Here is a 26,486-nt window from a genome sequence, read left to right as displayed (position 1 = left end):
TCAGGACTGAGGCACACAACATTAAAAGCAAGGTGTACAAAGGAGATACAAAAATGAAAATATCCAGCTGGCATTTTTGAAGTATTCCCTAGTTACGGTATAAATGTTTATTTGGTTGAACAAAAGCCAGAAACAGTCATGTTTAAATTGGTTTCACAGTTGGCATGCATGTCTACAGTGGAAACATTTAGGGCTGCAGGCAGGTAAAGAGAACATCTTACATGATCCTATAGATCAGAAATACATGGGAAACACTGGTAATTGTTTCTTTGACAAAATGGGAAACCATTTATTTTCCTCCCCTGGGCAGATACTTCAGTCTTCTGTAAGTATACAGATATACAGATAGTATCACAGCAGGGAGGTTTTTGATTAATACTGATATCTGACCTGAAAATGCAATGTAAAAATATACAAATGGCAATTAAACTCTTGATGTAAGTAATTGCAGAATACCTTTTGCACATTTTTCTTCTGTGTACTTATAATGCTGCACTTGTGTACCTTGCAACTGGAACATACTGTAGCTGTTCTCCCTTCCTCTGAATAGCATATTGAGGGAAGAGTGTTTTTTTTTTTTTTTTTTGTACATGCACTACAAAACACTTTGCTGTTGTGTTAAGTCTGGCCAATAGTTTTTTTTTTTTCTCTGTACATAACATGTACCCTCTTCCAGTGCCATGCTATGACACTGACGTATAGATTCAACTCTAATGATCTGTGAGAAAGCATTACTTTCAGAGTGCAAACCTTGCTGAGCTGGTGGGACTAATGACCTTTAATTAAAGACAGGGAACCCTCCCAAGCAACTTCAACTGCTGAGTTATTAAACTGGCAGTTAGTTACAATCAAATTAGTGAGACAAAACAACAGAGAAGAAAAGGCAGAGCATGTCTTTTTGATTTCTGACAAATATTTAAAGTCTTGCAGAAAACCGTGAAGGACTAGTTAAGCAAAACTGTGGGAGTATTTCAAAAAAGTGCTCTATGGGTCCTTCAGGTCCCTATATGGCCGTCTTCCGCGTGCCTGAAACAGGCAAGCACATTCTTTTATTGACTCATGTGACAGACACATCTCTCTTGAGTCCCACTCACCCACTACCACCCTCTTCCTCATCAGTGACATGTTTTACTTCCTTTGACTTCCTCTTTCCTGAACATACATACAGTGCAAGGTAGAGAAAAGTGGAACTTACTGCTAAAAACATGGACCTTGAGAAACTCATTGCAAATAATGGTGGTCATGATAAAAATCACAAAGCACACTGCCAAGGGGTTACCTTTAGAGACAGAAGATGCATTCTCTAATAATCTAGTACTTAAACAAATGAGTAGGCATCTATGGGTCTCACAGCATATGCAAATCGAAACATGAATTGCCAGCCTCTACTCTTTTACATGAGCTGACATTGTTGTAGATATTGGAATGAGACAATATTTAAATTCAAGATCTGCCAAACTGCACAATCCAAGTCACCAGCTGCTGGGTATGCCCATCAAATTGAAGATGTGGCCATCCTGAAGCTGCTTTGGGAAAGGCAATGGGCAGGTGGAGCCAGTTAAACAGATGGCCAACTGTAGTGAATATGGGGATACAGGGAACAATATTCTTCAGTTCAAAAACATTCACCAGAGTAATTTCAATCAGGTGGGGCATGGAACAAAGTGTAGTCAGACTTAATGACATAATATCGACCCCAACATGTTTTCCAAACCAATTCTGTTCAATCTCTAAGTGGTGCCATTTTTCCTAATAACTAATGGTGTGGAATAAAAAGTATCAAGAGGGTTGTAATTCCCATTTAAATGCTAATGTGACTTACAGAAAAAATATGTTCATGTGCCATGATAGCTAAATTAAAGTGGTATATCCCTTAAGACAATAGTGGTGATTAGTTCTCATCTGCCATTTACCCAGAGCATTCACAGTAAACTTTTCATTTAATTTCACAGGGAAGAAATTTGCTCAAAAAACTGCAGGAACATCTAACTACTACTTAGAACATGACTTTCCTTTTGAAAGTTAAACCAAGGAAAAGTTCCTGAGAGCATTCATCAATAGGCGTTTTTTAAGGAATATACTGTTCTTGAGATGTACTTGGAAAATAAATCTTGGTCCAGACAATACTCAGTATCAATTTATTATAAGAATGATAAATGATGAATGTAATGTAGGGTATGCGTCATTTTTCAAGAAAAATGTTATTTGATTTTGTTTTTTAAAAGGCACATTCTTTAAAAATGTAATTATTTCTCCTTTGACACAGAAGAGATTCAACAAATATGGTCCTTATGAGTAGAAATGGTTACATCATTTTTCCTCCAGGTAATTATTTAGGATGAATTTTGGATTGACTGACTATCTGCCCTTAAATTTAGACTCACGCTTGGCTGTATGAATTCATTATGAAACATAACCAAAGGTGAACATCTCAGATAGCAGCTACACAATCGGGGGGTGGGGGGGGGGGGGGTGGAGGGATTGTCACTTAATGACAACTTTACGCCCACACCAAGTAACAGGATTACGGATCAATTCACTCCGCTGAGAGCGCAAAGATGGAATGGAGCGTGTGGCATTTGATGAAGACGCAGCTTGAGCGGGGAACCTGGAAGCGCAAGAACAGGAGACAGCTGACCTTCACAAGCCTCGTCGCATTAACAGGGGCTGTGATGCAGCTCTGCCATGAGAAAGCTTTCTGGGGTGGGATCAACTCTCTACTGAGACGCAGTCATTTACACCAAAACCTTCCATGGCAACGCCCACTTCTTACATCACACCATCACAGCATGGCGCCCTATTAGCAAGCAGGGTAATACCCTGAGACTGCTCTGTATTTTACCTGTGCTCTAATTACACAGTAAAGGACCATGGGGACTTATTCACCATGTGCAATTTTCATGGCAGAGGGGGTGGACACTCAGAGCAGCCATGCAACGCTCCAGCTGTAAGGGCTGAAAGCTGAAGTAATTCATAGTCCTCTAAAAAAACTACCAGTGTTTAGGGAAGATTTCCTATAATCTGTGTCTGCTTTTTAAATTATTTCACACGGATGGACTGGGGGTCTCATTTTCTGAAAGTGTAATATTGACATATGGGATTTAGTTATGTTTTATTTCTTATCTCAGTACACAGCCAAACGATGAATAACTATTCCCAGCGCAATAAGCACACCACAAAATCCAACTGTGATGTGTTGCCACCTCAGGCAACCACCACTACAGCAACTGAAGTTTATTGATTAAATAAAAAAGTTTACTGAGTGCATCACTACATGGAGCTGCAGTGTCTACAGTCCTCTCTTTCAATGCTAAACCTTTGGCTCCAAAATTTTTACAGTGACTCAACGAGCCTTAAAAAAAAAAAAAAAAGTAAAGCACGTCAATGTTTTATCTCTGCAATGCTCAACAGTGTGGCAGACGAGAAAAACCTGCTTCATTATAGCCAACTTTTCACAAATTTCCCTGTGCTTATGTCTCATAGTTGACATGCTATATTTTGGGAAATGTAGACTCAAACTTCGCATTCTGCAATTGCTTCTTTTATATATCATTCACAGTGGTTGAAAGAAGAATTATTTTTGCTCTTAGCTGGCTGGTATTTTACTTTCTTTATTTTCTTTCTTTGCCTACTTTTTTTTTTTTAGAAAAAAAAGAGTAATGCATAATTTGAGGGCTGGATACCTTTAGGAAAAGACAGACTTGCTTGCTTTGTGGACTTGAATCTTCAGGGTGAGGAAAATTATTTTCTGGAACAACTGCAAGGCTGTTGGCTGGACCTGAAACCAGGAACTGTTTTTTTTTTTTTACACTGTGCACTGAAGCCATTTCGTTCACGGTCATTGTGCTGCATGGAAGCAGTGTGCGGAACAGCTGATAACTACTTTTTTGACGTGCCTGTTAATGATAGCAAAAATATTCATCTCTAGAAAAGGTGCAGTGCATTTGCATGCCGATTTCCTTCACTTCAGGGCAATTCAAAACTCATCCTGTCACACTGTGTTCTGAGACCGTGAGATCGGGCCCGTCACACAGCTCCTGATAAGTGAATGAAAGAATTCATAGCATGTTGGATGTAAACACCAACACAGCCCTCTTGGCTCAAAAGCAAGATTTTTTTTTGTGTGCATGTGAATGTCAACAAGAACACTCTGGTGCTGTTTACCCTGCCTGCAAAGTCATACCATGTGGCTTGTATGCGCTCAGACAAAAAGCAATCAGCCTGGTTCTTCCTAAACCGTCGTACCAGTACTAAACAGTGTTCCAGTTTTGCATTGAAGAAGGCAGTTACTGCACATCAGCGTTAAGAAGTCAGCGTATTTTGGATTTGTCCCTTCACTGCTTATGTTCAGCGGGGAATGTACAACTGCTTGGGCTATGGCACGTTGCCTGTAATGCAAGTGGTTCCGTTTCCTGTTACGTTTCTACGTGCTTCTCGGTTTGAGTGACTTGACCAGGTTGCCCCCCCCCCCCCAAGATACTGCGACAGCGAAGATGATGCTCCCGTTTGACAAAAGGTACATATGCGCAGAGTTACATTCTGTCATCACATGTTGTAAAGTGCCCACAGTGGATTTACTTCGCCTGTTTGATTAATAGCACGATTAGTAGAGCACCACTAATCAATGTCACAGACGGCGTGACCCCCTTGTTATCCATTATAATGCTTTATATCAAATGCGCTGCTGTGCGTGAAACCGTAACCATCAAAACAAACCCAAAAATGTCCATTATATCATCACAATAATCAGCAATTAATGGCACATCAAGACATTTTGCCCTGTCAAAAAATCTACTCGGCTCGCTACTCCTTTCATAATGCACAGTCACTGCATTAACTAATTCAGTGAGAGAGAGAGAGAGAGAGAGAGAGAGAGAGAGAGAGAGAGAGAGAGAGAGAGAGAGACAGAGCCCAAGGACACGCAGTGCATTTCCTCCAATAAGCCCATTAGTGATATCCAAAAAGCCTCTCCTGGCAGCTGCTCAGACCTGGCCGTGTCAGGCCAATTTGTATTCTGAACAATGGCCGTATTATTGATGACATGATGTCACTGGTTTTTGGAGGGATGCTGTGAGTGACTTCATGTTTGATATACATAGAGGAAAGAGGTAGCAGGGGAAGAGGACCCACACCACCTGTATGTGGTACATTGCAACACTTTGAAATGGCTTCCTGTGGTGAATATTTTACACGCATTCACAGCCCCTCTTTCTGTGCCTTGGTAATGCATTCTTAGCTGAGTCTAGAGCGCTGGTCTCCTTCTTTGGTCCCAACGAGCTAGAACTCACTCAGACTCTGATATCCCAATCTATTTTTTCAAGGGAAAGAAGGCAATCACTCGCGATTAAGTAAATCACTGTTCATCACTAGCGGTTGAGCCAGTCAACAGTTTAAGAGAGCTATGGTGACTGATGCCTGAATGCATTTCAGGTGGTGTTATGCATGAAAGTCTCTCTAAATTACAGGTAAAAAGGTAAGACACAAAATTAATTAATTGATTAGAATAACCAATTAATGGGATTAATCCTGGTCAGAGGGAGGTTCATTGGGTTGGTCTTTCAGAACCTTTGGTAATGGGTGTATGCTGTAAACCATGTATGCATCGAGGTGGCAGTGTAGCATAGTGGTAAAGAGCAGAACTTGTAATCGAAGGTTTGCTGGTTCGAATCACCGCTGGGGCACTGCTGCTGTGACCTTGAGCAAGGTACTACACCCACAATTGCCTCAGTAAATATCCAGCTGTATAAATGGATAAAAATCATACCCAATGTAAGTTGCTGTGGATAAGGGCATCTGCTAAATGCCAATAATGTAAAGCGATGCAATGTGTGCTGGTGTGTCATATGTGATCTGGATTTTGTTACTCAGTAAGTATTGGCTGTTACTTCTTAGTTTGACATATTGCTGGATGCCGATTGCTGGATTGCTGGACGTGTAAAGACACAAGCAAATGTGTTTATGTGCACTATTTCTGTTCTTTTGAGCCACTTAAACAGATCAGAAACAAAGACAGGCATTCATGTTTGTCGATCAAGAGTAATTGATTGTTCAGAGGGACACAGTGCAAGTAACTGAAACAATTAAGTTTAATTGAAGCAGCTGCTCTGATTATGTTAAAAGGACAAATATGCATAAAAATACCTGACTTTTCTGTGATAGCAAAACAACATATCTAACAGCTCATTTCCTTCACAGAGAATGCATGACATATTAAATTTAGCGGTGTTCAATTAAAGTCACGATTCAGTTAACATTGATAAAAGTTAATTAACTAAGAGGCCATCCTGTGCTAAAACCAACACAGACCAACACGGAGTTTTTAATTCAAGGACATGCTTGAAAAGCACTAATTTTCAAGTTTTTCCCTTTGAAATTAATTTCTTCAAATTCTGAAATCAAATGATTGCAAAAATACTGCTGTCTCTGACTAGTTAATGGAAGTTCAGAAGTGGATTCAGAAGTTGATTTGATTGTCTGAATTCCTCTCTAACTAGAATATTTTAACTACAGTAGACCACTCCAACAACATACAAAGGTCACTAAAAACAATGAAAGCAATGTGATTTAAAAACCAAAACAGTGCCAAAACAGATTCCCATGATACATTAAACAATGACATGATATCACGGCTGTTTCCATTTTACTTCTCTGATGAACTGTTTTCAGCAACTATATTTTATGTCAATGCCATTATACATGTAAAGGTGCACTTACTGTGATTGCGTTTTTTGTTTTTATGCCAAAGATAACCAATGGCCTGTCAACCTACGTTGTGTACATCATCATCGTGTCACAGGTTTACCCATGGTCGGGGTGGTCAATAAACTCTTATTTCTTTGACCTCACTGAAATAAAGTCACTGTGTCTCCTTGACGGTTGGCAGCTTCCCTACTGTGCAGTGAGTCCTGCACATGCCTTCACTGCAGCAACGATGAAAGCAGCGAGGCTTGATCTGATAAACAGGTAACATACAGAAAGAAGTTTGACTTTTTCATTTTAGATGATGCTCAAGCATCCGATCCCCAGATTTACCGTATACCTCCTTCCGGTGATTAAATCAGTGAAAACCCAAACAACTAAATAATGATTATACTGAGTGCATTCGCCAGCATAAACACAATTTATTGTCAACTACATTTTTATGAAAAAGTATGGCCACCACACAAAAGCCAAGAACCCCATCCCCCTAATGAGCAAACTTCCATTAACATCCAAGTCTGACATGATGCAACTTAATGGATATAAAATTACACAAATAGGAACACAATGCCAAATGCAAAATAACCTCAAGTGTCACAAAGGAACATGGAAATTGTAGGCATTAGGTTCTCTGAGGTGAGTATGATGATGTAAGCCGGGAGTATAGCATAGTGGTAAGCAACTGGACTTGTAACTGAAAGGTTGTCAGTTCAATTCTCCACTGGGGCACTGCCACTCAACCCTTGGGCAGGGTAGTTAAGCCAGAATTGCCTCAGTAAATATCCAGATGTATAAATGGATAACATGTAAAAAGTGTAATCTACGTAATTTGCTCTGCATAAGAGTGTCTGCAAAATGCCAGTAATGTAATGTAAGAGTCAACCATAGGACAGCACTGTAAAACAATGCATGGTGGCATACAGTAAGGAGTTGGATTGTTCAATGAAAGTTTTATTTTATGTTTCATGTACTATACAAGCAGTCTGGATTACCTCATGCTTCATTTTTATTGTTATTGAAAAAGCAATCCTTTTGCATTCAGTCACTGTTACAGTACTTATCCTCCAATAATATTATCTCAGTGAGTCACTATAACCCAGAGGCCCCTAATGCAGAGCTGCATCCTCGTATCTTTGGATTGGAGCGTGTTTTCATTTTTGTGCATATTGTCTCCAGTTCCCCATAATTTTTTAATATTAACAATGAATTGGAGGACTCTGATTTTTCATCTGTGAAAAACTAGTTGTGCTGGACTCGCATAGTTGAACTTGTGATGAGATCCAAAAATAAGTACAAGACAGCAGATTCAAAGTAAATGTGCCATAAAATACGCAGAATAGGGACAAAGATATTGATGATGTATGTCCATAAGACGGCAGGCTATATTGCAGAATGCACATATATGACCATTCTTAAAAAGAAATGTCTCCTGAAATCCTTAGCTCATGAACACCTACTGAATTGGATCTTTTCTGTCATCCCCTGGTGATTTGACTTTTTTTCTTCACATTGCAGGTCATGAAAAAAGTGCACAAGTGTAGCTTTTGAAAAAAAAAATGCAGCTGCCTGCCTTCCTAGAGAAAAAAATGCAGAACTACACACATTCAAAATGATGATAAGCTGTGTTTACACCTGCCTCCCACGCACACATTTAAACTCTGCCTTTCTCTAAATGGACCGCTGTGTGTTTCTCCTGGGACAGCAAGTGGTGAAGTCAGATAATACAGTGTAAGCAGAGCCTGAAAACCCACAGACAGCCAGTCATCTCCCCTCAGGCATGGAATCTGTTTTCTACTCGTCGGCCAGAATGACCGAACATAAGCAGACACTGTGAATTCTAACTGACCCTTCAATCAATACCAACCCTTCACCACAAAACCAGACTCATCTGAAGTAAACACAGATGATCAGTGTGGTTTTAACAAGGATGGAGATACAGCACACTCTTCAGCAACAGAGAGGAGTTTGAGGTGAACAAAGCTCTTCTGAATGTGTATTGAAGCTAAACCAACTGGATTCCAGCTCTTTGGATGAGATCAATCATTGCCAACGTGCTTCAATCAAAATCATCCTCGTCCACAGTCTCCCTGATATACGCCATGTCAAAAGTCCATAATCTGTGTGCACTGAAGTTCTCAGACACTCTTTGGGCAGAACAGCAGCAGTTTATGAAACACTTTCTGTTGTTTAACACAAGCTTGTAAAGTTCCTTGTGAAGCATTACCAAAAAACAAACAACAAAACAAAACAAAAAAAAAAACTGAAAGAAACTGAACTGGAAAAAAACTGAAGGGATTAAACTGCCTTCAGAGAATTGCTGGAACTTACCAAAGTTTGGCGAGTGAAGTTCCTGTGAGTCACCTCTCGGTGGAGTGCAGTTTGATGCCCCTGCTGTCCATTCGAGCGTGCGCCTTGGACTGTGTCATAGTGACAGGAAGCTGCAGAAGGAGCACAAACAGAGGGTCCGATTCAATAAATTCTGAGAAAATCCCAGGTGGAGTTGCAGCGAGGACAGGCAGCCCGTTTCTGACCTCTGCTCTTGGGTTGTTAGAGGCACAGCACAAAGTTTTTTTTTTTTTTTTGTCTTTTTTTTTAAACAGCGAATGAATCTTAGATTCATGCAGTCAATGCACAAGCTTCATTAGTCCAACAGTGTCAGAGACCTGCTGCTTTAATTAAGGAGGCCACTGTCTTTACTAGAAGTTTTATCATGTGGTTGCAAAGGTCATAGTTATGAGCCCTGCTCAAACCACAGAAGTTAAAACAGCAGTTAGTAAAATGAATTATGCAGTCTCCCCTAGAAGGCAGATGGTGGGGTAAGTTAAATTTTGATTGGAATTAAATTGGGTGCACCTCTTGATAAGCAGTCTGCTTTAGGTTTCCTTTCTGGAAAGAAATCCCAAACTTGTACACCTGCACAGCTGACATGCTTGGGGAAATTGGACCGTTATCAGTCTGTGTTCCTCTAAAACATGGGCGTGAACAACGATTTTATTGAATTACAAGTTCCAACTCTGCGTTACAATGAATAACCCAAAAATATATACACACTGACATCTATATAGCATTTCCACTTATCATTATGAGATTGATATGTAGCAATGGTACTGATACTTCATTGTTAGAGGACAGAGGGCAATGTCCATTTGAAGTGCTTTGTACAGTGCAATTGCAATTACAGGTTGGTTCCCATCTGTAAACCTGTTGCCTCTATCCTTTCATGCTTTCAAAACTGTTTAAATGATCATGATTCCTGGTTTCCTGTGGTTTCTGGGTACAAGGGCAAACACAACAATTGTTGTGTTACATCACAATCAGACATTATGATGTCTGATGATGAATATCTTAATATCTATCAGGAACAGAAATACAGAAAGTGATATAATCTTTTTTCTCTGTTATAACATGACCTTTCGGAAAAGACACATCTTGCAAGCAGCTGAATGTCAGAGTGGTTTGATATGGCAAGATCTCAGCTGGAGAGATGTTATGCATGCATTTTTCTAAGGAATTCCACAGACAACTACTATCAGGAGCTAGCATCTGTGTCCAAATATGTTTATTGCATTTTTCCTTGATTTGTAATTTTCTCAAATAATCAAACTGTCAGGCACGGTAATATATTCTGGACTCCCTCCCCTTGTAAGTGTGCTGTTCTGGTGTCCACTGACGATACTGTGATGTGGTCAGATCAGATAAAGTGATGACTGACAAGATAAAGAAAATTAAGTGTAGAGGGTGCCTTTTGTGCAGAGGGACATTCACCCCTCTGAAGAATCACGTTGCAGCGCTCTCAATCTGTGCTTTTACTTCCATGTAAGGCTCTCTGAAAGGGGGTTCAGAAATGTCTGTCTCTAGGCATTTGTCAACAATATTTCCAAAGTCGAATTCTGTCATTTTTTTGTAACTGAGATTTTTTACAACCGTTACATCCCAGCAGTACATTTTTAAATAACACAAAGATCTCTGATTATTTGACTTTTTGGTTACCATTTTTGGCATTTACAAATTTTACAGTACTGGTCTTATTTAACATGCTAAATTTTCAAGTAGACCTGTGAATTCGTGCCTGATGCTGTTTTTGTATCACAGTATCACAGACTAGGGCTAATATGTGGCTCTGGAAAATCTGAGCTTTTGAAATCAGCTGAGACACTCTGCTTGAGAGACAACCATTGTAAAACAAAAAACATTTATTGGTTCAGAAATCATAATAATATACTGTATAATTTTATTATAGCCACAGCCATGCACCAAAGTACAGTACTACATGTAGCTCTATCCTAGATCTCCTTCAGACCAATTAACTGAAACAGGGGCAGTTTGTTGCATATCCACATGCACATGCACATCATATGAACAATGGTTTTGACTCAGCTATACAGTATGTGTTATAACAATAACAATAAGTAGCAATAACAAACAGTAACAATAACAATCAATAACTTCTTCCTCACTTTTTTACTCTGTTTCATCCTGTTCATTCATAAACTAATGGCCACCTTGGGCTTGCATACCTCTGACTAGGGATGGAATGTCAGGTGTGATGCTAGTGACAGCCAGCCTAAAGTCCTGGTGGACATTGAGCCTGTTACGGGCTTTTGTTTTTATTGTTACAAGGGCTCTGAAGGCTGTCTCAGACAGGTACGTAGTGCTGAATGGGAGAATAACCCTTGTAACTAAGTGTTTGGCCAGTCTGGATGCAACAGCATGTCCTTTGACAATCCAAAACTTTTTGTATCCGTTCTCCTGGAAATATTTCTGTGACACTGAATCAGCTTGAAGGTCAGCAAGCTCATCTTCATAGCCGAGGTATTCCGCGTCCTCGAAGCTGGAAATGTAGGGGTCCATCACCCACGATTCCTTTGATAAGTACCCGTCAACATCGGCAAAACAGGACTTAATTTCCTCCTGAAGCATGTTCATGTGCCGGGTAAACTCAGTGCGTAAAGACGCGCGCACAGTGCCACCAGACTGTTTCATCGGCAGTGCAAATTGTTGTAGCTCTCCTTTTGACATTTTTCCAACTCTGTACTCCAGTTTGCGCACAAAAGCGTTGAGAGCGTCTTTGCACTGCATGACGTTTGATTCAGGACCCTGCATCTGCTTGTTTGTCTCATTGTAGAGAGTGAATGTGTCTGCTAGGTATGCTGTTTTGATCCAAAACGCATCAGTCAGCTGTTCGCACAGTGGTCAGTTGTGATCTTGCAAGAATTCCTTTATTTTTTCCTGCAGTTCCATTAAACGCACAAGCACTTGTGCACAAGACAAACAGCATACCTCTGTGTGTAACAGCAGTGTTTGATGTGCTTCATCCTCACACAGCTGGGTAAAGTCTCCTATTACAAGGACGAGCCTTAATGAAGTTTACAACTTTAACAACAGTTGCCAGGGTGTTACTAAGGTCTTCCGAAAGTTTTTTACTGGCCAATGCTTGGCAATGTAGCATGCAGTGGAAGATTGCGCACCCCGGGGCCTTTTCCTTCAATCGGCTGTTAAATCTCTTGTTTTTGCCCATCATCGCTGCAGCCCTGTCAGTGCAACATGCAACAAGATTCTCGTAGAGCAGATTGTTGGATGAGAGATAAGAGTCCACAGCCATAAAAATATCTTGGCCTGTTGTTGTTGTTGTGGCTCGATTGGTAGACATAAGAATGTCTTGTTTCAAGTCATCCCCGTCGATATGTTCCACAGAAACGATGAGCACGAATTCGTCTGACACTGTTGTCGTTTCATCGAACTGAATGGCAAAGGGAACATTCCTAAGCTTCTCGTGCAGCTGGTTTTGACAATCTCCAGCCATATTATCAATTCTGTCTTTGACGGCATTGTCAGAGAGTGGGACGGTTTTCACTTTATCCACCACCTGTGGGCCACACAGTCTCTCTACAGTTTTCAGGCAGGCGGGCTTGATTAGCTGCTCTCCAACATTGTGCGGCTTTTTGCCTTGGCAGTTAATAGCGAACACTCAACTGACGCCTCCGTGGCTCTGTGTAAATCACTGCCTGCTCTTTCAAATGCTTTTCTGATGTCTGTGGATCTTTTTGATAGTGCCAACTGCTTTTTCCTCTCAAAAAATTCCTGACCCCCACCAATAGTCTCCTGGTGTTTTGTTTCCTGGTGTCGTTTCATTTTGCTTGGCTTTATACCGTCATTAGCTAGCTTCTCACCACAAATGACACATTCTGTCCTGTCCTGTCCTTCAATAAAACCAAGTTAAGGTAACTCTCGAGATATAGCCTTACTTTCTTTTTTGATACTGATGAGTCATCAGCACCTTTACGTTTCACAGACATGTTGTTTCATTCATAAAATAGTGATGCTCTGACTGCAGGAAAAACGAGGAGGAGCTGGGATGAGCTAATCAACTACCTGCTAGCTGACCTGACGAAACTGATTGAGAGTGCGGGTCACAGAGGTTAAGAGGTCACACAGATGTGTGGCCTACTAAGTAGCCTACTATTTTTGAGTGAGAACCAAAAAAATGATCTTTTTAAATAGTTTTATATACAAACTTTTGATTATCCAGTAAGTGTGTTATTATGATTTTATTTAAAATCTAATTTTGACAACCTCAGAGCAGACAAAGCCTTGTGAGCCCCTGTGATCTTTGGTGCCCCCTTGAGGGGGGGTGCAGACCCCAAGTTGGGAACCATGGAGTGCATGTGGTTAAAGTACCTTTAGTTAAACTAGCTAGGGAAATCAAACATTGTTCAATTGATAACATCAGATTCAAGCACCACCCTAATCTGCTCTCTCCTGGTGGACTACAAATAAAAACAAAATATTGCAAATGTTTTACCACCATTATGCCACTTCACATACAGACGTCATCTCAGGCTACAGTTCTGGGACATGGTGGCCCCGATTTTATGGTCCTACATTTGCCCAGCATTTTATTAGTACCATGCACACTGCTAATAAGCTTTAGCAATTTCAACCACACGTTTGGTGCCAAAAAAGTACATTCATTATAGCAGATGACTTTGTTTCTCTGTCCCAAAAAGACAACTGGCTAATCTCAAGTGATAAAAAGACATTAAGCAAATGGTGAATTTCCTGTTCCTAAAAAGTTTTACTTTATATGAGTGACTCCACTTAACCAATTACTGAGATTTATTGTTTGGATTTAGATTAGGAATGGATATTAAAAATGGTCTTTGGGTATTTTTTTTAGATACAAATTACACATACAATATTAATGATGGCTGTCAATTTCATTAACAGAAAACCAAAAGAGGAACTCAAATGGAGGACACATCTCAATTCCAATCAGTACTGTGCTTTCTGAATGCAGATTATCAAGCCTCACGGAGGCTTGATATGCATGCAGTAAGTGCATTTACACATCATACTTCCTGCACTCTCACAATAAACCTGTTTGATATCTAATCAGTCTTTACAGCTGTGTAGTGTTTTTATACTACAACCACACCAATATCCATACAGAGCAGGCTGTGCAAACACATTAGACATGCATACACACATGCTATCGGATATATAAAATGTTACATGGTATAAAGCACTGCTCTATTTCTGGCAATTTGCCTGTTTATGCTGTAACGGTAGTTGATTCCCATTTGTAGAGGCCTGCAGATGACCTTACAGAGACCGTTCCATAAATAAGTACAAACGTGCTACCAAACATCTGAGTGATGTCCAGCGGTGGCACAAGTTTTAACGAAGTTCACCATGTAAAACCAGTGACTTTTGTATGAGCAAAACAATACCATGATCAAGAATGGCATATTAAATTAATTATCCTGGACTAAGGATACTTCCATTTACTGCGCAAGAAACAAAGTCTAAATGAGATGGATGAAGTCAAAGGAGTACACTACAGTACCTTGTGCAAGTGAAGGCTGGCAGTTCTGAGGTGGTGAGTTGGTATGCGTTGCAGTTACATCACAATATCATGGCTCCTTGATCGCACAATGCAGTAGCAACAGTGTTGCTCCCCCAACACATCGTACCTGCATAAAACAATGCACTCGCACGCAACACCACGTGTTAACGTGCTGCACACATTATTGACATTTAGCAGATGCTCTTATGCAGAGCAACTTAGATGGGATGCAACTGTTTATATGGTACCCATTTGTAAAGCTGGGTATTTACTGAGGCAGTTCTGGGGGTAGAACCTTGCCCAAGAGTACAACAGCAGTGTCCCAGCGGGGAATCAAACCAGCAACCTTGTGGGTACGAGTCCTGCTCTTTATCACTATGCTACACTTTGCTGAACTCCCCTGTGATGCAAATACTTTCATGCTATGGATTAACCATCCTGCTTATGCAACACGAACCCAATGCAGCACCCCCTGGGACGCTCCAGACAGCACATGCATCATCAGGATTCTCGATCCTGTCCCCTGAGCTGCAGCACTTCTCACTGGGTGGCATTTGATTTATCTAAGATAAATACACACGCTGATGTCACATTGCATCTGAGTGTTACTAACAGCAAATGTAGGACACACAAGGTATTCAACTTGATAAAAAAAGACCCCCATGGTAGTTAATCTCCCTCTGATTTGATACTGGGTTTCAGCATTCATTTGTCATAAGTGATCCACCATTAAGTGTATTTTTTTTCTCCCTAAGAAGCAGATCACTCTGTGCTTTGTGAATATTAAAGAAAAATTAGATCAAAAGCCGAAATCATCCAGTGCATTTTAATGGCTTTCAGTATATTTGAAATTTAAATACTCAAGGAGCATTGTGTAATAATAATAACAGTAATCATCATCAAAGTGTCTTCCAGCAAATGAAATAAGAGCACATGAGAATAAATCAATCCCGCATAAAATATACAGATTGGCAAGTAAAATATGACACCTAGGTACAAATACATGACAGCAGTAAAAACATAAAAATTATGACCATTAGACCTAAGACCAACATAACAGTTAACATCTGAAAGCTTTACACTCAACATTCGAAAATACATGTCTTAAAAAAACTGGTGACATTTCATGCACCTGAATTCCATAGTTTAGGGCCCTGTACTGAAAAAGGGAGGTCATCCTTTGTTTTCAAATGCGTAGACGGAACACAAAGAAGACCATGAGATAAGAATCTGTGAGATATCTGAGATAAGATGTCTAGTGGGCATGTACAGGGTCAGTAGTTCTGAAATATATTCTGGAGCTAAGTTACGCAAGACCTTACAAGTAATGAAAATAGTAAACTTAATTCTAAAAATGACTGGCAGCCACTGTAGCAAAGGCCAGGGCTGGGGTAATGTTTAGTTAGGAGTCTAGCAGCTGTATGCTGTATTAGTTGCAGGTTTGGTTCTTTAGACAAGAAAAGGGGCACCAGAATAGTTCACCCTGAACGAGATACAGGCATGTTTTAGTGTCTTTCAGGGATTAAAAAAAAAAAGAATTAAATTTAGTCTGTGATGCCTTACTGATGCATTTTTCTGGGACAAACTACTACCAAAAATGACAGCTATGTTCTTAAACTCAGATTTTAAATTGGGGAAAAGTGTGCTCGGACCAGATTTAACTAAAGTAAGTTCATCTGAGGTTCAGAACCTAGTGTGAGACCTTCTGTTTTATTTGTATTTAATTGAAGGAAGTTTTTTTTAACATTTGATGCTTTATATCAGAGAGGAAAATCATGTAGAGCCACAAGGAAATGAAGAGTTGTTCAGAATATGCTCTTTATTTTCCTGACTGGCTCCAGTCCTTGTGGCATTTTTGAATATGGTCATTTGTTTGTTTTCAGATTACAGTCAAGATAAAGTAATAGAATAAAAGCAGAACCACTGGAATGTCACTTCGTCCTCTATAGCTGCACAAGAAGAAGGCTGTTCTTAAAGCTACGGCACTCTCTTAAGAAAAAAACAGTTTAGGAAGCTCAACAGGTGTTGAAAACAGGATTATTACATCTTTATGGATGTCACCAATATCAGGGGCTGAAAATAGGGCTGCAGTGGTATAGAAATTTCTTTACCGCGGTATTCAAAGAATGCCACCTCGCGGTTTGCGGTAATACCGCAACCAAACCCCCTTGTGTTTAATTATTCATTCATTTGACATTACTATCGCTACCACTATAGGCCTAAAAGCATTGAAAAAAGAACCAATAAAGACAGGACAAACTGTTTATTGGCTTTGTTGTTTCTTGTTTTTTTAAAGCCTACAGTTATTTTTGTGTTATTGTAAAAAAAAAACACTGATGGCAATTTCAAATGTAGCCATGTAACAGAAGCCGAAAATATCTGTATTGAACAACAGATACGCCTAACCTAAACAGTCATACAATCATTTGGTGTGCAAACATCGTTTCTACTGTTTTATCGCTTTCAAAAGACAAAAATCCATTGATTGAGTTCTAGGCCATCGCCTACGCTAATTGTACTAGTTTATTCATGGTGTGCATTTCAAACACCATATAAAATTCTAAATATTTGGTTGATTAACTTAAAACTATAGAAATAGTTATTACACATATTTAAAAGCATTTTACGTGAGTTTTGTCATGCATTATAATTAATAAACATGGGTATAGACATGGGTTATCGTACATTGAGTGTTTTCCTCCATGACGCATGTACTGTGGATGTGATCCTTTTTAAAACTGATAGAAAAAAGTGAGTTTTTCGAAAATATCCGGATACGTGTAGACAAGGCCACAAGCCAAAAGCTACATGAGGATGGCAGCACTCTCAGATAAGGGAAAAAAAGCTGTTATAACTGTAATGGCGGTGACGGGCTCAACACCGCAGTATGGCAGTGATGCCGTTATTGTGGCAGCCCTAGCCGAAAGGTATTTTCATGATACATGAGATGATATGGCTCTACCTGGTCAGGTAGAAAAGGCTTTGGAAGATACAATATATACATCAGTAACCATACAGTTATGCAAAATGATATGTCTTTGTCTATACCTGCTCATGCTGGAGAACACTTTTTTTGTGAAATATTTGAACTCAACACCACACCAATCATTTGGATTGTTCTGTACAGAATTCTGTACACAGGGATTCGAGGTACATTGTGGAACCCTGAGGAGAACTGGGACAAAGCCAAGCAAATACAGTTTGTACTGGATTTGAGGACAGAGCTTCCTGCACCATGGCTCATGGCCACATCCAAGGCAGAGACTGCATCTCTTTTACCACTGTACTGAGGATGTCACGACACCGTTGCCTGCTAAGTTGGGCCTACATTCAGTCAACATTCATTTCAATTAGACCCTGGAATATCGACCATGGACGATTTTGGTAACTTGTAGCTGCAGCGGCATGGGCATGGTGTGCACATGAGAATTTATGCTGTAATGTATTTTTTAATCATTGGCCAAATGCACTGGCAACGTTTTCCGCTGATCAGAGGAAAAAACAGCCAAAGCGACATCGATTATGGGGAGTTGTAATAGAAAAGGAACGAGATAGAGAACGCAGACTGAGGAGAATGATAAAGTGTGTATGTTATATAGTCTGTGCAACTCCTAACACCTATTTGTGTATATTGTTAAAAATAAATATCAGTTGACTGTCAGGCTGTTCAACCAAGCACATGCCATGAACAACCTGAACATTCTACTCTTGAATCTCAACAAAGTGAAATGCTATAGGATCTTATGAACTGTCTCCCTGGCCTGGTTTTCCTTGACCTCTAAAGTGCTGCTCTCTCTTGTGACAGGGGACCACAAACACCACAAGGATTACTGATCATTGTGTCTTTTCTAATCTGTTAAACAGTGCAGCTGTGAGGGCTTGGGTGGATTCAAGGCAGATACAATCGAAAGTCTGAGGAAAGGGAGAACGAATGTGGAAGCCACACAGCATATACACACTACGAGGTGAGGGAGAGTGTAATCATTAAAGCTGTCGTTCATTAATTCTCAGTTACCTAATTGTATAAAACACATCATATACAGCTTTGTGTTTTGATGACCCCTACATTATATAAAAGACTTGCCAGAAAACTAATCTGCTGGCCAACTTTGATCTGAGTAGCAACTCAGACAGCTAATGTAATATAATCATATTGTGAGTATAAGACTGGCTGGCTAGCTTTGGTTTGTTTAATAGCTTTGATAGTGCATCAATCTTAGTGTTAATTATGTGGCAGCTAACTACACTGACATTCAGGATGACGCTGGTTATTATAGCACTGTGTGATGGACTGATGCATGTTCATATATAGCCTGATGTTTTCTGTAAATACTGTTGCTCATATGATTGTATTATATGTACATTTGTACCTTTGCATGGTAAGTCACTCTACCCGCCATGAAAGGAAATGAAAACCATTTATGAATGTCTTGCCAAGTCATGAGACCTGGTCAGAAATGTAACAATATACTACGTACTACTTGTCCATCCCAGAGTCACATTTAACACCTCTACCTCAACCTGCAATGCATCAGGCAAGGGTTTTATCCTGCAAAGCTACCACAGCACAACGGACACATTCAGCCATAATGATGCAGTGTTCAAGGTAAATCAAATCAAAGCGCTACCAAAAGTGCGTGCAATGCAGTACAATGATTACAGATGAGTTCTTCCCGCACACATTGTGCAGATAATCTGAAATTCTGTCACACGCTTTTCAAAGTCTATTGCCCGCAGCCACCTAATCGAAGGCGGCCCTAAAGTCATCACAGGCCACAGCTCCCGTGACACTAATTGATGTGTACCATGACTGCATGCACCACTGAGCACACCATCGCTGCTCCTGCCAAGAATTCCAGCAGCCAAGAGCTGACCTGACTGGCTCGAGCATGTCCCACTGAAGGAGGGAAAAAAAATAATTAAAAAAAAAAGTAGCAGCTTCACTGTGGGTAAATACAGAGGCGTTTGTATTCACCCCTCTCTGCCTCTGTTCTCCAGAGTTTGCCCAGGTGAGATCAAACACACTGATACCGCAAAGCCCTTTCAGGGGGTCGGAACAATCTACCTCTGGCGAAGACAAACGATGTTTAACTATCTCCCACCGGTCCCGTCACACCAGTTTTCCGAAACACTGACTGTGATCGACAGTTAATCTCTTCACACGCTGCTCAATTTGTTTGATTTCATTATGTTCGCATAATAATCATGATTATCATTATGATTATGAGGAGCGCCCCGCATACATCAATATCGTGTGCCTTCTCCTGTTTATGTCATTTCAACAATGCTGACACAGTTGAACGTGCAGCACAGGCATTTTCAGTTATGCTGGTGTTTGACGTGCCCATCCTTTAATCAGAAATTACAATCACAGCTTTTTTCACACCAGCCTGCCGTTCGAAACTAACGACCATATGTTTGTATTGATGGAATGGCTCTCCTTTCTCTCAGTGACCTGAAGTCATTTGGACACTGCCTATACTGTATACAGTGCTGGCCTGTCGGTTCAAGTAATTTCCGTCGTGTCAGTATTGAGCTATCTTGAGCTGCACCTGACTGCAGACACCGGGCGACCTCACTGTACACCAATCAGACATGGTAGGATTGTCTCTTGTTTTGTTAGTCTGACCTGAGGAAGGTTGTATGGCAAGGTGGGATTTTCTGCTTGCTGACAGAGCCATCAGAAAAGTTAACTTTTCAAAGACAAGATCAGTCGCTGCGCTTTCGCCACACATAATACAAGACTACAGCTGAGGACATTTTGAGCACAGCATGACATTTAAAACTTTAGCCTGTACTTTTATGTTAACTGATATTGTACCTACACCATTTATTCAATATTTTGAAACTCAGAAAAACTTTGATGCTTTAACTACTATTGACCATTTCCAATTTCTTACAACTATTATTTTGCTCCTTTGGTGGACATCCTGAGGGATGCCTTTGATTGCTTTAGAAACAACAACCATAATTCTACTTGAAAATGGGGTCAGAGGTAAAGCCCAAAATAAAAACCCTCCAGACAAAACTAATTATACCCACTGTGCTCTGTGCATTAATAAAGAAGAAAAAAAAACTTCTCTCTTTTTTAAAATATCCCAAAGCGATTTTGATTTCTTAAATCGTTAAAGTGTCTCCTTGGTTGTTCCCACACTCCTTCAGTTGGGAAAAGTGCAAAGCCGTATATTTACCTTTCTGTGCTCCATTTGCATCAACACTTGTTTTGTGGCAGCAGACCCATGCTTTGACTCCAGGTAGGCTTCTAATAACAGCACCGATGGCAATTACAGCCTCCTGCAGCTTTCCTTTATCCTAAACATTAATTTGTTTCGTAGAGTGGCTTTTGTTGTTGAGTACATTGCATTGTATATGTACATTTAGCACAATTGCTAAATGTTGTGTTGTGCTCTGTAAGTCGCTTTGGATAAAAGCGTTTTTGTGGTTTCCAAGAGATATAAATGCAAAATAAGTGATAGCGTAATATGGATACTTATGCAGCTTTTGCTACAGTAATTGCAAATATAAAAATAACACACGGGAGTAAATGTGCTAATGTTGACAGGCTTACTTAAAAATTCTGTTTGTAGGAAATATGACTGGACTATGCTCAAAAATGATCATCAACACAAACCACACACAGCTTTGAAAAGTAATGTGGTGTTTGAAACTTTTCATCTTTGTGTGTGTGGTTTGTGTGTGTGTGTGTGTGTGTGTGTGTGTGTGGGGGGGGGGGGGGGGGGGGGGGGGGGGGGGGGGGGGGGGGGGGGGGGGAATTACAGGCTGAGAAACAAAAAACACATTAACTCACATGCACTGTGAAAGTGGCATCTGGTCCTATTAAAGATATGGTGTTTTTGGTTTTTCCCCAAGGGGATATCATATATTCAAAGCCTTGCAAAAGAACTTTCAGTGTGCTTCCAAAAATTGTTTTTGTCAAAGCTCTTTCTGTAATATCCCATATTAGGTTGCCTGTTTGTTCTCCATTATTTGATATGTCAGGTTGAGTTGACAGTTAGCAGCACCCCAGCGTGAACGGAAAGTAACCACAGCATCATGGCAAACTAAATGGCTGTTTGACTATTTTTGACTATTGTTTGATGTACAGTGAACTGAATGTTTGTCCACCCATTTCTAACCACATACTCCAATCATATTTAGGTTCGGGCCCATCGTGCCTGGACTCCTCACCCCTATTGGCTGGTGTCCATGCTGATACCATCCATCCGCACCCACCCATCCACAGCTCAGCAGCCTAAGTGGTCTTCTTTATAGCCACCTACAGTGATCTTGTCAAACTCCTCTCCTCATGTCCCTCCACTGGTTTCAATTTGCAGTCTGTACCTGCATCCAGACTCTAGTGCTGCAATATCGAGCCCTGACCAACACCAGCCCACAGCCCCTTCCTTGCCTTTCCGCTGTTTGGCTGTCTGTCCCTCCATCTCGTGGCTCCATGACATGGGCTCATTCTAAGCCTTGACCCTCCAGTGGTGAAATGGCTTTTCTACCTCAGTCAGGACAGCAGAGGCTCTCTCCAGATGACTCACCTTTTCAGACTGCACCCAAGTTCATCTGACCCAGATCATCTGCTGGATGAAGTAAGATTTGCAACAATTCTGTCATGTTTAATAATTATATTTGTACTGGAGTTATTATGGATTTGTGTTAATTAGATAAGATGGGTCCATATTGTCTTTTAGGTAGCTGAATGGTACAGGATATGATGTACTAGTTTATTTGCTATGTGTATTCTGTGTTTTAATGCCTAATGATCTGTAAGTCCCTAAAGCTGAGGACATCTGTCAAATACATAAATAAGTTAATTAAATTAATAAAGAACAAGAATAAATGCACCCTGCAGCTTCATATATCCCAAGTCTGAAGAAATTAGATTTGTTTGATAAGAAAACAAATCCAAGAAAAGTGCCTTGCAAATCTGCCTTGTAATGACCTTTGATTGAGTGTGTTCTTGGTATGGCTAACAAAAAAAATTTCCTTGAGTTTGGTTAGAATTGAATTGGCTTCACATTCCTTCAGACCCCCCCCCCCCCCCCCCCCCCCCTTTGTAAAAAAGAAAAAGGAACAGTCCCCAGTGTATTGATATCATCTTTCAGTTAATAAGGACAATCGCTGCCAGTTCCTTTCATTTACACCATGTAATGTTATTGAAAATGGCTCACAGTCCCAAGTCTCAAAGCTCCAAAAGTCTTAATGCCAACTTTAAAAACTTTACTTCAGGTTCCATAGATAAGTGCAAGATATTTTTGCATTTTGTCCTAAACCAAAATGAAAAAAAAAATATATATATTCAACAATACATTTCAACTGCTGATCCCATTGATTCCCCCTTTGATCATGGAGTACTGAAAATACTCATTGCTGTATGACTCACAGCAGACTTCGTTTGCTGCTGCTGGTCCAAATTGCTGCCCTTACTGGAAAATAAAATACCTTAGCTTGCTTCCTTGCTGCAATCACTTCCTCTTTGCTCAAAGCTCACTTTCATGCAGGAAAAAAAATGGCTGGAATTCACCCAGCACCTTGGCTGCTAGAAGCTGAACTGATACTAAAACAGAAAGAAAAGAGCTCCTACAGTACGTTGAACTGGTTCTCAGCTGAGGTTCCCACATGCTGTAAAGTTCTGCTACTCACCTTTAAAGTTTAACATAGCCTTAACATAGTCAAAGGCTGGACATATCTCTGTACACCTGACTAAGCTTTAATTTCAAGTTATGGACCCCGAGTTTAGGAACTCCTTACAACAGTGTGCCCAACCCAGCCTCCAAGAACATTGCCCCTTCAAGCATCAAATCCAAAACTTAGAACATGTGTTCTTCTTGGCATTTTTCTAATTGTTTTATTCACATTGATATGCTTATGTTTTGACATGCTCTCCAGTGGCAATCATAATGAATAAAATGCTAAATTGCAATGCTTTTAAGTTTACCAAGAAAATGGTTAATATTTATAGGAACCTAGGACCTTACAAGAAATCATCATTAGTTTATAATTTAGAATGTAATCTACATCTCCCTGAGGCTTGAAATTAAGTTTCCATATACTGTCGGAAGAACAAAAAAGTATATCAATTCAATTCTTAATAAATGCGTGACACAGCCTGCCAAACCAGAGACTGGGTTTTATTTTGTTCTTTAAGATCCAATGATGTCTATTAAGTAAAATAACAAAAAGCTGTTGAGCTGGGTCCCTCTAACAAACTGGGGTTAGCAATAATGAAAAATGCAGCAATCTTCTCCAGGCTTTGGCTCTCTCTTTGAGGTGATTATGCATGCCATGCTGTCCTCCAAATCAAAATTTCCTGCATGAGGAGATTTTTCGTAGGAAGCAACCACAGAAGTGTAATTAAACACCTCCTCGAACACTTTGATCATGAATCTTGTATTTTTTTAAAGAGTATGAATATTTACAGAGCACAGTCTGCTCTGAAAAACTGCCAAAGTCTGATTGCAAAATATTTAAGTAACCAGACATCTCTTCGTTATGACGTTATCCAAACAGTTCTGTTTCCCAGAAAAAAATGCAGTCCTGGAGATACAGGAAGTCATTACCAAGAGTAACAGAAATAAATACCATTAATGTTTCTTGCCCAACCTGCTCAATAGATCTTATTGTATCACAGTTACAACCTATGAAAATTTAATATTTCCAAGGTGAATAATCAAAGTTAGGAAAACAAATTTTTAAAATGAAGTTTTCCGCAGTTCAGTGCCAGGCAGTGGCCATGTACGGCAGTAGCATAAGAATTACAAACGCTCAAAAATTTAAATGAGCCCCCAGCCGCACATCTCATAAGAATTAATAAACTGAAACTTTAATCTAGAGCTTACGGGCACGATTTTTAAAAATGGTAGCTTTTTGAAGTGCTTCGGGCCTATGATTTCTTTGGCTGGAATTCACTCAGCAACCAGTGTGGCAAAGTTTTGGTGTTATACGCATATCAGACCCCATGGAAAGACATGGTATGCCAGAAAAAAGATTATTTTTGTAGAGAACATAAAACTCAAATGTGAGTCTGGGAGTTTCGTCCTATTCATATAGAATATCCTCTCAATAATGAATGCCATGTGAATAAATTGACACAGATTATTTTTTCATGTTTTACACTTGCACTCACCTGAGACGCCAGATATGATAAGACAATGACAGACAATCCTTTCAAATCCATTCGGTATGAGCTTTTGTACAGTGTATCACTGAACAATTACAGTTAGAGAACGTGATAAAACATTCTAATTCTGTTCTTAATGGTAAGTGCCATGCTCCCTCTCAATGTCTACCTGAACTTCCGCCATATATTTGGAATTCTACAGACCAAGCAAACTCCTCAAACACCTACTGTGGCAGAAGAGTGGAAGCTAGGCCCACAGTGTGGAGGGAATTGTCATATATTCACAATAAATATAGGACTCAAAATCCCAGAAACCCTCACTGAAATAACAATGTGAAACAAAAAAACTAAATCTACGTCGCTATGCATCACTAATGGCTAGACTATCTTTGCACAAGGCTTTGCATACATTAATTTAAATTAATTAAGGTAGAATGCCAATTAATGGAGAAACTAATTTATTTAATTCGTCAACGGAGAAATTAATTTTCATATACATTTTGAGAATCCGTTTAGGGCCAGAGGTTAAGATATAAATTACACACATTACACACATACACAAGCGCACACATACTCACAGACACACACAGATAAATATAATGTACATATAATATAATAAAAGTAAAACAATTATTGGAGGATGATGAGTGCTTCTCACGTTCCACTCGTTTTTGATTATATGTGGACATGCTGCATTCTTTCATTTAGCATTGCTATTCCTGAATTTTCTGTTTTAAATCTGTAACGTTTAAATGTTTCTCACAGTTAAGGGCGACGTGTGCTATGATTTGACTGAATATATTCTTCAGTATCAAAGGGCCGAAATTACATTATTGTCATTTAGCAGATGCTCTTATAGCAACTTACATGTAAATGTACTTAAATGTACTATAAAGTCAAATGAACAAAATCCAGAAATACTGTACTTTGCCATAAGAATCCAGGGAGGGAAACATCTGCACACTCTAGTATAGCAAGAAGGATTGACAAATACCAGCAGCTGTATTGCTAGATACCGGTTGTGTTCATACAGACAGCAACAATTATCATTATTAATACCACTATTCTCGATATCGTTAATGGAGGACCGTCGAGACTCGTCTTGCCATTTGCAGTGTCACGCAATGTTTCACAAACCTCAGCTGGGGAAATCCCTTCCTGCTGTGCTTGTGTATTGCGACTTTCACACAACTCTCAGCCCGCAATGCAAAGCATGCACAACCTCACTACAAAACTGACTGACCTGGATGATGATCGCAAGGATCAATCAGCAGTCCATCTGTTTGCCCTATTATAATGAAATCACAAGTCTGTTCTTCTTTGCAGGTGGAGACAAATTACAGTTTGTGGCTTTAGTGACATTACAGATGAAAGAATCTACAGCACAGTTTTCAACGATGCCATCAAACAATTACTCAGGATAAATATAAGTGCAATGACAGAAATGCGTGCTTAAACTTTTGCATCTACTGAACTGATTATGTGATGAAAAATGCACCAGATTCTACCTGAAATTCTTCACTTAATGTACTTGCAACAAATGCACCATTTAAAATGCTATTTAATTGACTCTGATCATTTTGATTCCAATTTATGTTATTAAAAAATTTTATGTTGAACTTGAAAAAAGATGCTTGGCATTCCCCAACGTGTGCCGATAAATTAAACGTCCACCATAAAAAATAGAAGGAATCTTCTTATTGAATGACTCACTAATCTCTGGTTTTTCAGGCCTGCAATCTGATTCCGGGCATGTGGGCGGGTGGTAGGGAGTGATTAATAACATGTTCGTTTACCACGGCACAGGAGACTAAC

The 26,486-nt window shown here is 39.8% G+C and overlaps 1 protein-coding gene across 1 annotated transcript in view; it reads right to left on the bottom strand.

Moving 5' to 3' along the window:
* LOC118784621 (muscarinic acetylcholine receptor M3-like) overlaps nucleotides 1–26,486 on the bottom strand; it is a 92,613-nt gene that overhangs the window by 56,203 nt on the left and 9,924 nt on the right. Inside the window, exon 2 of the mRNA XM_036538951.1 lies at nucleotides 9,028–9,137. The gene's annotated coding sequence lies outside the window, so the exon portion shown is untranslated. The remainder of the gene's footprint in view (nucleotides 1–9,027; nucleotides 9,138–26,486) is intronic.

Source organism: Megalops cyprinoides, chromosome 1 (assembly GCF_013368585.1).
Source record: "Megalops cyprinoides isolate fMegCyp1 chromosome 1, fMegCyp1.pri, whole genome shotgun sequence".
Classification (NCBI taxonomy): domain Eukaryota; kingdom Metazoa; phylum Chordata; class Actinopteri; order Elopiformes; family Megalopidae; genus Megalops; species Megalops cyprinoides.
This window is presented reverse-complemented; position numbering and strand designations above follow the sequence as displayed.